The 13,986-nt window shown below is 38.8% G+C and overlaps 1 long non-coding RNA gene across 1 annotated transcript; it reads right to left on the bottom strand.

The window, feature by feature from the left end:
* Positions 1-2,925: 2,925 nt before the first annotated feature.
* Positions 2,926-8,176, bottom strand: LOC140948394 (uncharacterized). The gene is made up of 2 exons (XR_012167037.1): positions 6,758-8,176; positions 2,926-3,525 (listed from the first exon to the last, which is right to left on the bottom strand). It is a non-coding gene; the product is annotated as an uncharacterized lncRNA (long non-coding RNA).
* Positions 8,177-13,986: the final 5,810 nt, after the last annotated feature.

Below are 13,986 nucleotides of genomic sequence, written 5' to 3'. Positions count from 1 at the left end.
TCAGTACGTGACTGCTGCGTCTGGATCTATGAGGCCGGTGTCATTTGATGGTTATACGACTTAACATATTTTTTTTTCTTTTTTTTATTTGTACTTACAGCAAAAATCAGTAATTTGATAGGAGCCTTTATAGCTATCTTTCTTCCACTTTTACTACTTCGGATACATAATTGTTCTTTTCTATTGCAGTCATCATGTTAGTCATCCAAGAATCACTTAAGAAATAAGAATTTTCATCACAAGTACTCAGATTTAATACTTTACATTACGGGAAACATTCTTTGAGGTTCTATGGACCATATATATAATTTATACGGTTTAGATTGGACAGCCGCAAAGTCAAAGACAAACCTAGCTTACAATCTTTTAAGTCCAGCATACGGTGCATTAACCTTGTACATGTAGATCTTATAAGCTACAGTTGTGGTTCCCGTATAATTTGTAGTTATTCTTAAGAATTTTGTCTCATTTTGTTACCGCCGCTACAAAATTTTCATGTTGTTCTTTCAACAAAAAAATGTCTCCTTTGTCTTTTACCTCTCGCTCCAGATCTCTGTCGCCCTTTATGTCGTTGAGCTTCGCTGGCCTTCCGCCTACTTTCTCTTTTTCTCGGTCTTTCTCTTGCCCTACATTCCAAATTTGTGGACATGACAATTAATCTAAGCTTAAGACTTTAGAAAACACGGATACAGAGACAATTTCCGCTTTCCGTTTTCGTATAGAGTGTTTTCACATGACGTCACGGCGGCCATATTGGTGTCCCAAAACAATGAAACAGCGGCGATGTTGGTGTCCCAAACGAATCCTCTGGGAGTTGTACTCATTTCTTATGCAAACGCTTTCTTTTGGTCCCAATAAATTTGCATAGATGCTGGCCACGTGAGTGAAAACACTCTATTCATCGACTCCTTAGTTGTCTCTGCTTCACAAGACGCGAGTAGTTATGCGACTTCCCGTCAAAATGACCTTGAGTTGCATTTGGGTTGCCATACCTGTTGATTGAGTTGTTTTACATTAGTATGCCTGTGGTGCGGACGGACGGTCGGTGTACGATCACATGATCACCAAATTTTCTCGGATGGGCAGTTTACCACATTTTCTTACCCATGGTGCTCCGCTGCGCGCGCGAGAGCTCCGCTAATGAGTAACGGCTTAGTTTGAATTTTTTTTTCAAATAGACAATTTTAAAAAACTGCAAACATTGCACTGATGATAATCTTTTGAATCCAAATCATTTCCACACTATTTAAGTCAGCTGTCTCTGTTTCGTGTAAGGCTGTAATTATTCCAGTGGCGGATCCAGACCTTCAGATAAGAGGGGGGGGGGGGGGGGGGGCCTCATTTCGGTCTAAAAAAAAAGGGGGAGCCCGGGTTCCCCGGGCCCCTCCCCTGGACCCGCCACTGTATTCCTCATAATCAATTGACCATTTTCTAATCATAAATTCACATTATAATCGTGACTCGTTATCTGTTCTTGTTAGCTCATGGTCCTCATGGTTTTCATCATGGCTATGAGGTCGAGGATAACTACGATCGATACCAATTAAAGCAAGCGTGTGAGTACCCAAGCTTCATTTTTTTGAGGCCAGTTGGTTTTTATTTTAACCTCTTTATCTTTGTTTTATTCATAGGGTTATTCTGAATGGTTCTGATGGACACCAAGGAGTTTTATGTTCCTGTATTGACCGAATCACAGTACATTAAAAGACTTATTATGAATTCAAGCGTGCCTTTTCTTTTAGAAAACGAAAATGGTGTAACCCAAAATGGTTGACTTTTATACTAAGTTGGTGATAGTGTATAATTTTCTCTTAAAATATTTTGCTGTTTCTGATTGGTTTAAATCCCCTTACTTGCTAATTCTTCATAACCAGCTAGCGTGGACCAAAAATACTAGCAATATACCATCGACACTATCATGGTATATTGCCTTCTCGAATCCAACCTAGTCTCCAGGCGGTGGAGCGGCAGCCTTGCTATTTATGTATGAGTGACCTAAAAAAATGGCGAAAGAGTTCACTGTTATCCGAAGACGAATTTCTGACTAAAACCGAACGCACGAGATGCAAAAATCTGTAAAACATCTTGTCACAAAGGATTTCTTCTACTTTTTGAGGAATATCTGCAAGGAAAAACACTTTTGTTTTTATCCTGAAACTGTGCCGAGAAAAAGAGGCAAATACTCACGAGGAGTTGGGGTTATTAAGGACTTAAACATACCCTGAATAAACAAAACTACTGAATTCGGCTTTCGGCGTTCTCGAAACCCTGGGATGGAATAACCCGAGCAAAGAAAGAAAACCTCTGGCACCCAGGGCAACCTCTAGAGAGAACCTGAGAACGAGGTTGGCACCTAGGACAGTCTTTCGTATGATATTTAATTTTAAAATAATCATGCTGATATAAGAGGCTGTTATTCACCTCCACTAACATCCTCTTCGATCTACATAATTCTTCGATCACATCATACTCATCTCTTACTGAATAATTGCTAAGTATACCATATACCATTTCCGGCGAGATCCCGATATCCAACCCCACATGATATTGTCGATAATGACCTAGTGCTTATACTAATTATTTCTCGAGATAGTAGAAGAGTGTCAACATAGCTACATTTGAGGCCGAAAATGAAAATACTTTGAAAAGAGTTACACAAATATAAAGAGAGTCGGTCTGCTTTGGTAACTTTCCTTCTACAACATCCAACTTAAATAACCATGTTAACCGTGGCTATGGCTGTTTCCTCAGGAGACTTTTGTTGCTTTTAACGAACTTTCTCTAATGGTTGCAAAACAATGACACAAGATATTAGCGGGCGCTAAAAAAGTCGGGGATGTTTCCGGCGAAGCATTCTGGTACAGATTACAATTCTAATTCTAATTCGAGATTCAGATAAACCAATCTAAGAGAAAGGTTCTCAGCTAAGTAAAGTACAGTAAATTTATTCCCTGATAAATTTTGCAGTAATTTTGCGTTGCTTTCAATATTAAATATCATTACTAAATACCATTTTAACAAAAGATCAGGAGGATGCACATCTACAGCTACAGAACATCTTCTAATACAACAACAAGCTTACAGTGACATGTTTCCCGTTCTTTCCATAGACCTTTTACACCCAATCGATTGTTCAATTACTCATTCAAATAACTGCCAGATCTCAGACGGCTGAAATGAAAAGTGTTTGCTTTTGGTCTCGTCCTCTTTCAATGCAGGTTTCAATTCAAGAAAATCTTCGCATTTCGTGACACCCCTTTTATCCAAGAAGGTCTTGAAGCCGTTCCAGTCACCATCTTTTGGACCCTGCCGGCAAATGAGCTCCCGTTTCTGAGGGTGATGTTTGCATTCTCCTTCGTTGTTTAAGCATTCACGTTTACACTGCCTCATGCAGATTGCATAAGCCCTGGAGTGGCCTTGGTCTTCGTCATATTCAACCATGCGGAATCTGGTGCGTCCATTGCTGAAGGTGATCAGCGGTATTAACACTAGTAACAGGACCCAGGCCTTCATCTGAAACTGGTCCTGGAAAAAAAATTGTAGTTGATTGGCCGAATGAAAGGTTTGATATGGAATGTCAAAACAACAACCAACTTTCGTTCCGTGAAAATCTATTATTGCATAGTTCAATTGCTACCACTGATCATTGACCACCTCCCTTATTCATTTTTCAAATTGTTGAGTTGCGAAGTAAGGTTTATAAATTTGCCAGTGGAAATTTTACTCGCTTGTGGATCGAGCGTGGATCATTTAGCGTAGTGGGATCTTGGTTTGGCTTTACAGCTATTTCAATTCACCTTGTAGATCTCGAAAAGCGTTCCCGATCAGACCGCAAGGCAATATGGGTAAATCGCAAAGATAAGCGTTTTTGACATTTTATTTCATTCTCTGGCAGTGAAAAAACGAAATTGTGACCAAATTTCAAAGGATTTACAGATACCCTCATGACCTTGCGTTGTTGTTAAAGCAAAACTGAATGCAAGGCTGGCGCTGAGCTTATTTATTTGGGGCCAAACTAACTATGCATTCAGTGTGAAAGGTTTGAACCCAGGAGTCATTTCAAAAGGTTGAGTTTGATCGTCCGGGTGAACGTAGTCCTGAATAGGACTGTTGTTGTTGACAGTGACTGACGTTTCGACAACCTGTGCGGTAGTCATCTTCAGAGTCAAAGTGAGTTTTATCACGTCAGTTGATGGTATTATACTCTGGTTATTGATCTGATTGGTCAATTATGTCGCGATGTTATTGGTCGTCTGTCAGTTAAGCCGTGATGTTATTGGCTATAAAGACTCGTAATCAGTGATTGGTGCGTTTCGATCCGTCTATTGTCACAGTTAAACAGTCGTCTATTGTTAGTCAAATTGTCAGTTATCCAGTTGTTCTCTCGTAGTTAGTTTTGCTTGATCTCGTCAATAAGTCGTTTGTATGGCGCCGGTAACTGTTGGCTACGATTCAGTGGCGTTTGTTCTAAGTTAGTAAACCAGCTTTCTAAAGTAAGACGTTGATAGTCGTCTGTAGAATACGTTATACATGTCGCAGAGTCCCAGTCAATTTGATGTTTCGTCTTTAAATGGTGCTCAGCAATGCATTCAGTTTTGCTTGAATTTCCACTTCAAGTACTCCAGCATCTCTACATTAGAGATCCGGCAAGAAGGAACCAGTCTGTTTTAATTACGCTTTGACTGAACCTCTGAAATTAGAGGTTTTTACCTGCGTTTTTGTCACCTAGGTTTGAGGTCTTAAACTAGATATGTATATCAAGCCCGGGGGCTAGATTTATACATCTATTTTAAGGCCTCAAGCGACAAGAACGCCTTATATTTGAAAATGTTACCACCAAACAGACCTCTTCCGTCAAAGTAGCCATTATAAAAACCAAGATTGTAACCATTGTTTTTTTTCTTTTCTTCTCCTTTCTTCCATTTGGCCATTTTTCACTCAAATGACTGCAAATTTGGCTACTAGGTTCGTTTTCACAAAATCGGCTAAATATAATTATCAGCATCCATCTTAGGTTGGGTGGAGACGGTTGTCAAGCAACCGACCGCGACGAACTTCTTCTTGACCGTTTTAGTGATTTAAGAAGAGCTTCTGGCGATAAATTGCGACGACAAAAGTATTTTAGAGAGAAAATGGAAGCGATTTCGATCATTAAATTAAAAATGAGAAGGTAAAAAAGGAAAAAAACATTCGTATTGTGTCTCACTTTGCAAACAAATCTGCTCTAGTCAGCTATGTGTGTCGGACATACGTTTCAGTTCGGCTATTTACCGTCAAAGTCTCGATCTTTTGCTTGCAATCTGTCTTTGAATTCATGTTATTCATCGAGGCTAACCGAGAACGAACTTGGCACTTTCTCCCTCCGATGGATTAAGACTGGTTACTGAGTGATTTGATGCCAACTGAAGAAGCAAGGATTGACACAGTTGGTTAGTGAGCAACCCTATATAGCTCTGTGCGACAGGTCCCGAGTTCGATTTAATTCCAGATATCTCCTCAAATCCTTTTCGCGACCGCTTTTCTTTCCATATAGCTTCTCAGTAGCTGTATAAATACTCTTTAAAACAGAGCTCTAATGGAGAGAGACGGTAGGTTTGAAATGAGGGCACCTTCGGCCTCAGGTTTGTTTGAAAGACGATAACTATTTCGAGCTACTGACGTAAAAAAAGGCCCTTTACATTTCCAGGGATACTTAATAATGCCGCCTAAAGAAACAAGTCCTTAAATTTGCCGAAAATAATTTCCAGTGAGCAGTCATTTGATTTGTCCTTGAAGACTCCTTTTCAAAAGAGATATACCGACTTTTGAACCTAAAATCTTACTAGTCATCTCGTTGTAAGCACCGTTCACGTATAAGCTTCACTGAAGTAAAAATTCAGGAATCACAGGCTATTTTGGATTTAGGGGTCAGGATTCAGTCAAATGTAGTCTCGCTTTTACTTAACTTGTGAAGTTTCTCAGACCGAATCGTATTGTTATCAGACGGTTTTACGCCCAATCTTGTACCCTTTGGGAGCCTTTATCGTCTGTTTTCCTGCTTTCTTACTGTTGTTGTTATTGTTTATATCCCCTTTTTTTTTTGCTTTCTGCTTTTTAAATCTTTCTTCGAAACCTTCTTTAAATGCAACAACATAGCCTTTAGGATCTTCACTTAATCAGAAGTTTCGCAGTCCGCTTCAATATCAGTTTCGTGGAATGAATGCGACTGTAGCACTGAGAAATTTTCATCTGAAAGCTGAATTAAAACTTCGACTCCCGTTATTTTTCCACTCGAAATAAGTGAGAGACATGACAAATGGTTCCTGGCTAAAATGAATTGCTAAATTTTGGAATACTTGTATATCAGTATGGCTCAAAGGCCAATAGCCTTTTTAAGCTTCAAATTAACAAAAAGTGAAAGCTAAAAATGGTATAAATTTGACATAAACGGTAGATACTTCTATATCGAAAGCAATTGTAAAAAAACAAGAGTCGTTGTTTAAGAAAGTGTCTTAAGATTAGAAGAATCCAAAACGACTCAATGCTTTTTCCATGAGTTCTGACGTCTAAGATTAGTGTAAAATCGTATTTGATTTTACTACTGTCTTTCCAGAGGGAAAGATTTATTTCTATTCTTAATTTTTGTTGTTTCAAGAGCATCTTCTTCTGTTAACACTGCTTAAGAAACAGCTAAGGTTGCATGGGAGGGCGCAATAAAGTAATCCAGTGAGGATTCAATAAACATCGTACAACAGATTTGTCGACGGTCAGTTCTTACCTCAGAAAAAAGCTGAATTTCCTTATTTTAGCTCTCTATAAAGAGTTCTCTCTTTCTTAATGACCCTTTCTGTTCTGCTGTGCTGCGTAGAATGTACAAATCAGATCCAAGGGAAATCTCAAAGGTACTTAGAAAGAATGTCGTTACCAAGAGACAGTAAATCTCTCTTGAGGCATGTTTTCTTATTTAAAACTTATTTGACGTTGTTTTAATAAAGAGAAAGCCAAATCTGACAATTGAAAACTCTTATGTTAAAATGAAAGTCTTTAGTTTTGAAAAAAAATGTCTAGTTAAATGTTTTTGTTTTGTTTCTTCACGCATCTGAAAAAAACAGCAGGTTACCGTCCATTAACTACCTTTATTAAAGTACATGAGTGTGATGTTTTTTCACAGAATGGATAAAAATGAGGTGTTTTGTAATATTTGTGTTGCACCTAACACAATTACAAATGTATTGATACATCTGACTAAAAGAAATAGCATGATCTTTAACTGATTAATAATCGGATGAGAGTCGATCGTTACTCGTCCGATCGATAATCGGCCGATATATCGATGGAGAGTGTCAACCGACTCTTCTTCTGCACGCATTAACCTCTCGACATTTCATTTTATATGTAAAAGCCATAGAGGGTGGCTAAACCAAATTTATCGGCTGAGTGTGCAGATTTGATCAGTGATTCGAAATATAACTCCAGTGAACTAAACTAAAGTGCGTTTCCTCTGTTTAGTTGATGTATAAACCATTACTGATTTGCCATTTTAGGACAGCCTAATTGATCAAAAGGTCAGCTTCTTGTAAAAGCGTGGACTGTCGGTTCAGTGTACTAAGAATAGACCCAATTTCTAATTCACTCACTGTCCTCTTAGTGAGTCCCCAGCGTGAAAAGCTAGTGAGGCTAGTAAAAGTCAGCGAGAAATCTTTGGGAGAACTCCTAAAAGTTCCCCTACTCTTTTGGATGATCTAACGCGACCAGTGATGTGATGATCAATAAATGGTTAAGTTACTGTCTACGACTGATATCTAGAACACCATTCGAGTATTGAGGGTGTCTTAGGGAAATCAATGGCGATGGGATAAATCGATAACAAATAAAACCGACTTACGACTTGTGGCTATATTGGATTCTCTTTGTTTGCCCTCTTCTCCGCCCGATTACAAGCGATCCGACTTTAATTTTTGGCTTTGACCTAGAAACTGCGCTACGAAAATTCTGTTACACATGCCTAGTACACCATAACACTTTCGTTGACTTGTCCATAGCCTTGAGCAGGTGAGTATGAGGGGACTCTGGACAATAATGGACAATTTTGTTGCCCTACAGGATCAGGCAGCTCTGCAAGGGCCAGTTTGGCCAAGTCAGACCAGTTGGAAACAACCGGCCTCTCAGCGCCTTTCCAAATGCAACACAATCTAGGTATTTAAATAAAAATTTTTTTCTCACATTGACCAGATCTTGCCTTCGGATTGGTCAATAAGAGAACTAGGTACAAGATTAACCACCGCCAACCAAAGATCATAAAATTTGGAGTACAGTACTTGCCACAAAGCCGGAAGCGCCGAGGAGGAGCTTTGGATTGCTACGGCTGCTGACAGAAACGCTTGGCGGCGCCTCCCACCAAAAATCCAGACTACAGTGGAATCCGAAATCCGCAGCGTGGAATCCCAGAATCCAAGACTGCCTTGGATTACCTTTGATTGGCCGACACTTGGATCAATGTGAAATAACTAAGTTCTAGACCCAGTACAAGTCTCTTAATACATTTTCCAGCGTGGAGAACTCGTTGAGTTCCATCTAGACAAGCCACTAATTTTCAAAATTTTTTGTTTTTCGTTTGTTTGTTTGTTTTTTTAGAATGAATAAAATACTAAAGAGCTATCTTTCAATATGATTTAAATTACGTTGTGGGTATAAACGTCTTACTAACAGATTAGGGATTAGCGATTTATTCATGGGATAGAAATCATTCGACCATCTACTGGTGGTGACCACTAAGGCGCCATTGTGTTGTTTATTCTTGGCCACCAAGTCGTAGGAGGGCGGAAGCATTTATAAAAAGGGGTGGCTTATAATTATGAAGCTGCGTGTGAGACGACGTTTCTCACGTACGATATCTCCTAAGCACGCTGTGGATAGCAAATTTCACTTTAATCTAGTTAACTCTTGTCGCCATGTCCTACTCGAAGTGCATGGATAATTGCTCCAGGAATCAAAAGCATTTGACATAAAACTAGTCAATCAGTTTGTACGTTGACTACATATAGAGAGAGCACTGTTGTCCTTCGATTCTGTCTTTTAGAGTCCTAAATGCATGAGACTACTGACGTTTTCTGACTGTTCACAATATGTTTTCGCACTGTTCACTTGAAAAGTGTGACTCCCGCGAAATGTGTGAGGAGAGGTAGCACTTCATTATTGATTTTGCCCTTTCTGAGCCGAAATGCCGCACGACCAAGTTCTCTTGCAGGTATAAAACTTGTTTCCGCAAACAGTTTTAACAATGGCATAAAATGCTTCTTTGTTTTATTTATCAGAGGAAATGCCAAACGTGGAAATAGTCCTATGTTAGGGATATCGGGTTTGACATCACAACTAAGATCTCTCTTGGTTGTACCCTACCGCATTCTCTACTACTTATATATAATAAATAAATTTATGCAAGATTTCATCAGTATAATATTGTTCGTGGTGAGTAACCTGTTTTTTCTAATCCGGGAAAGGATTTGACCAAACCATGGACAGGGCAATTGTCTAGTCGTCTCATAACCTGGCTCCAGCCTTGAAAAGTCGTTTGATCACATAAATCTGCTTACATTTGGTGAGGAGAGTGTAGGAGAAAGGCTACTAACCTGTGTTTATTCAATCTCACCCTTAATTTCCTTTACTCTAACTCTCCGGGGTTATCCTTTGATAAACTGCTTAAACCACAAACACTGAATGAAAAGGACCGCGAAAACAATTGAACTGCATGATCATTAAATGGGAATGGCCTTACCGGTAACATTTCAAAGCAAGCCAGGTATGAGTCAATTGAAATGAGAAGCAAGTATATTATCACTGATCCGTCATGAATAAAACCTAAATAAGGTGGAAAAGAAAGGACGAATAGTCTCCGTCGGAATTTTGAACGCAAAGAAAAAAACAGGAAAGGAGTAAAGATTAGTCTAAAACGTGCCGTTAAGAGACATCCCATCCTAAAACATGCATTGAAATAAAACGTAAGTAAAAAAGTTCGAGAGAATTTCGGCAACTCGAAAATACCCATTTTACTATATCTTATTAGGTAAGACGGTGAAAACTGACTTCGGTAGTTTTGCGTCAGGCTTCAGACAGATTATCCAGTTCTACGGCACGTTTAAGTGAAGTTGTGACAATTTGGCTGTGGTTCAAACGAGACTTATGGCCCCCATTTGCGTGGGTATAGAATTTTCGCGTTAAAGATTATTTAGCATCGGAAACACGGAACGGACCACAACCGCATGCTCCTAACTGACGATCATTGCAGTATAATTTGAAATAAAGGTCAGTATTTGAGGATTTTTACTTCGATAATTAAGCGCCATAGGACTTATTTGAATATATATCAAATTCTAACCGTTTTTAATTTCCCTAACAAGCTCCAAGCAGTTGACATCCTTGACTGTTTCTACCCAACCTTGTGGCAGTGTTGCGAGAAATTTGCACTTTTATCTTCAGTCCCTTTTCCAGTAAAGGAATGAGTGGTGTCTCTTTCCAGTTTTATTATATTATATCAGTCAATTCCGCGGACTAAGCATGCTCATTCCCGCTGGTCTGATCGGCAAGTTGGACGTTCCTAAGGTGGGGCATTTATAGTTATCAAAGAGCCTTTCCGGGTTTTGGAAATTTCATATTTCCAACCACTTTTAAGAGGCACATATTTAAAAACCAAGCTTCTTTTAGAAATATTTGTAAAATTTAAAACACTAGCTAGGGAAAAGAAGCAGGCTGCGGTCACTGCAGAAGATTCTGGAGAGACCGCAACATCATGTAAAGGAAAGGCAACGAGGCCAGTTGGAGCCAGTCTGGCTTTGTATAAATCAGATTCTGTTTTGCATATTGCGAACAATGAAAAGACTTTGTTTGAGAAATTCAACGTACTGGCCAAAACGTAAAAATATAGGCATAAATGCAGAATGAAATCATTTTACTCAGTACGTGAATTTGGGTTCAGGTGATGCTTTTTCTGTTTAACCTGCTGGGCTCAATTCATGGCCATTTTACACGGTTTTGCGCCAGGTAACGTTTTTGTTCGTTGTTGTTTTCCTACATAACTCTGAAACTTGAATTCATAGCGTTAAAAACAAGCTGGAACATTCTTAACTCGATCGATGTTAAGTTCCCGTCTCCATACCTGCTTCTCGGCAAATTTAGGATGTTTGGTCTCAAGAGCAGATATGCCACTGATCCACCCAGTTGTATTTTTGCCGTTCTTGCATGTTTTTAGGTACGTTCAGCTATTTTTTCTTCGCAAAACGTGAGAAATTTTCCGCCATTTTCTACAGCTCCAAGTCATCAAAACAACGCAACCTCGTCCCCAGGGATTGTCGGTTCCCGTCCCCTTTTCAGGCGTTGAAGTATTGACGTCATTTTATCAGATCGCGCAAACGTCTTCCAAATTTGGTCAACGCTATCTGGTTATAAATAATTAGCCAAGGAATTTAGCCAATAGGAGTTGGAAAAATATTTTGAATAAATAATAAAGGATAATAATAATAACAACAACAAAAATAATAATAATGCTACTAATAGATAAAAAAGAAATTATTTCATCCTGCTATTTCATATTCTGCCTGGAAGTGAACCTCCCTGTAAGAAAGGTCGCGAACAAAAACACATAAATATGGATATAATAAACAGTAAACAACCCGTAAACAACAAAAAAATAAATAGAGGGAAAACGTGGTCATGTGGTACCCAAATTAACGCTTGCCCGTTGGAGCAAAGTATATTTTTTGCTTTGTCCCTGGGCTTCGATCCCACAATAGGGCATTTTCTAAGACAACAAAAAGGCAAATGCCAGAAAAATGCTCAAGGGATGAGCATGCTTGGATTGACTGGGCCACTTTTTTTCATTTATTTTTTGTGAGGACAAAGTGCTAGGATTTAAGGTTGGGGGAAGGGGGAGGGGGAGGGGGGAGGGGGGGAGTGAGGTGGACTGTTTCAATCCCAAAGGAACTTTTTTCTCAATTTTGACTTTAAATAATTTTTCCGATGCTTTATCGCAAGAAAATAGTTGAAGAGTTATATCATCTGAAACTGCCTGATTAGACTGAATCCACCCAATTTTAAAATCCGGTAAGAAAGTTGTCCATTAGGTGATAAAGACTGATTAAAGGTGGTTTACATAAGGTATTTTATGGTTTAATCCGATCTGCTGTAAAAGCCTCTTGGGTCCACCCTTCCAACTAAACATGGTTAAAGTTTTCCGAAACTGCGCTTTAGCCTAAATACTGTAACTCCCTATTTTCTTTGAACTCACAAGTTGGGGACTGTTTTTATGTTATCGCTCACCGCTCATTTCTTTTCTCATGTGAAAAAGTATTATTCCTCTGTCAGGTGAGGGTTCAGTGTTCTTAAACCACAGCAGTAGATAGCCTTACATTCCGCTCTTTCAACGTGCAGCGAAAGCCTCTGCTAAGAACATTGCAGAGAATGTCGACGACAAGAGTTCTGCTGGAATTCATTCATTCTTAACCTTTCCCGCCCTGGTGCTTAATAATTTTGTGTTTTGTAACAACTCACCTCATTCTTTCATCGCTCTCTTGATGGCTACCTTAATGGAATTTTAATTCAGACCGTCGCGTGCACGGGTACCAAGAGGGTCCAAGAGATAAATGACATGCTGTCGGCGTGTAACTGGCACGCAAGAGTGCCAAAACATTTTGAAACATTAAGTAATTTAAACTCTTTAACTTTATGCCGGTTACGTTTTCTTGAAAACACTTTTGCTGATTTGAGCAATTAACAAAAGTGTCTGAAGAAAGATAACCGCAGGAACAGATGCGATTGCGTGAATTCCTGAAGTGGTGTAAAGTGCTTTATAAGGGTCAACATTTCTTGCAGCTTATCACGAAATGATAAAAATCAATCAAAGAAACAGTTGTTAACCTACAAAGAACCTTCCAGACGTGTGTTTTACCTCCAACAGCTTTTCATCACTCTCATATATTATTGTAACTTTCGCAGCATATTCTTCAATGATTACATTGATTTGTTTTTTGTCTTTTTAACAAGCTTCGAATTTTTGAACACACGTTCTTAGCGCTTTTAAAACTCCAAGTAATGAGCGACTGGAATAAAAATATTTTTTATAGACATATTAAAATTCCTTTCAATATAAATAAATAAAAATTATAAATACTGGCTAATGAAAAAGTCTCCAGAAAGTAACGGTTAAGGTAACGAAACTTAAATTTTGTTACATGCAACAACCAGACGGTGGATTTTATTTAGTGACTGAGAAAACACTGACTCCAGAAAGAGTTAGCACAATTAACTAGTTACGCAATAATCTAGAGTAAAATCCCTCAAGTGAAATCCAGCGAGTGACTTTAAGTAATTTGTCATTTACCGGTCGTTGTTAGTAAAGGCCGACTCTTAATTTCAATCGATGATTCTGGAAAAACTGCCGAGTATACAACCTGCGGGATGCCAAAGAATAAGCAACAACATTTTAGTCCCCTAATTGGCTGCATTCTTCATGGAATGGCGAAAATGACTATCTCCTCAGTAGCCTTCGAGAGAGAGGTCAAACTAGAGGATTCATTCACACCATAATGTCTAAAGCAGTCCTGCAACTCAGGTAAATACGCTGTAATTTACTAGTGCATAAGGCTTTAAGAAAGAGAGAAACTCCTTGTCAAGAACATTGTGTTCAAATGTGCCAGTAATAAGTTTAATCTGTCGCATCTTCCCTTTTCATCTTATGCTGGAGATTCAGTGCTTGCAGCGGATGAGAATTATTTAACGTTCCTTGTAATGAATTGACGGTATAGGTCTGTAACCGTCTCCTAAACGTCGTTCTAGGCAAATGCCGACATCAGTTAAATCAGTTACGTATAAGGACCTATCAGTAAAATACTAAGAACGCTTTGAAAATTTATGCTTTTAACATAATGCTATCACAAATTATATGACTTTTTGTCATTTAATTATTAGTTTTAGTTGTTAGTGATTCTTATATTTATAGTAACAGTAACCGTAAAG

This window comes from Porites lutea, chromosome 9, assembly GCF_958299795.1.
Source record: "Porites lutea chromosome 9, jaPorLute2.1, whole genome shotgun sequence".
NCBI classification, from domain to species: Eukaryota; Metazoa; Cnidaria; class Anthozoa; order Scleractinia; family Poritidae; genus Porites; species Porites lutea.
Note: the sequence above shows the minus strand (reverse complement) of the source record. Positions and strands in the feature narration are given on the sequence as shown.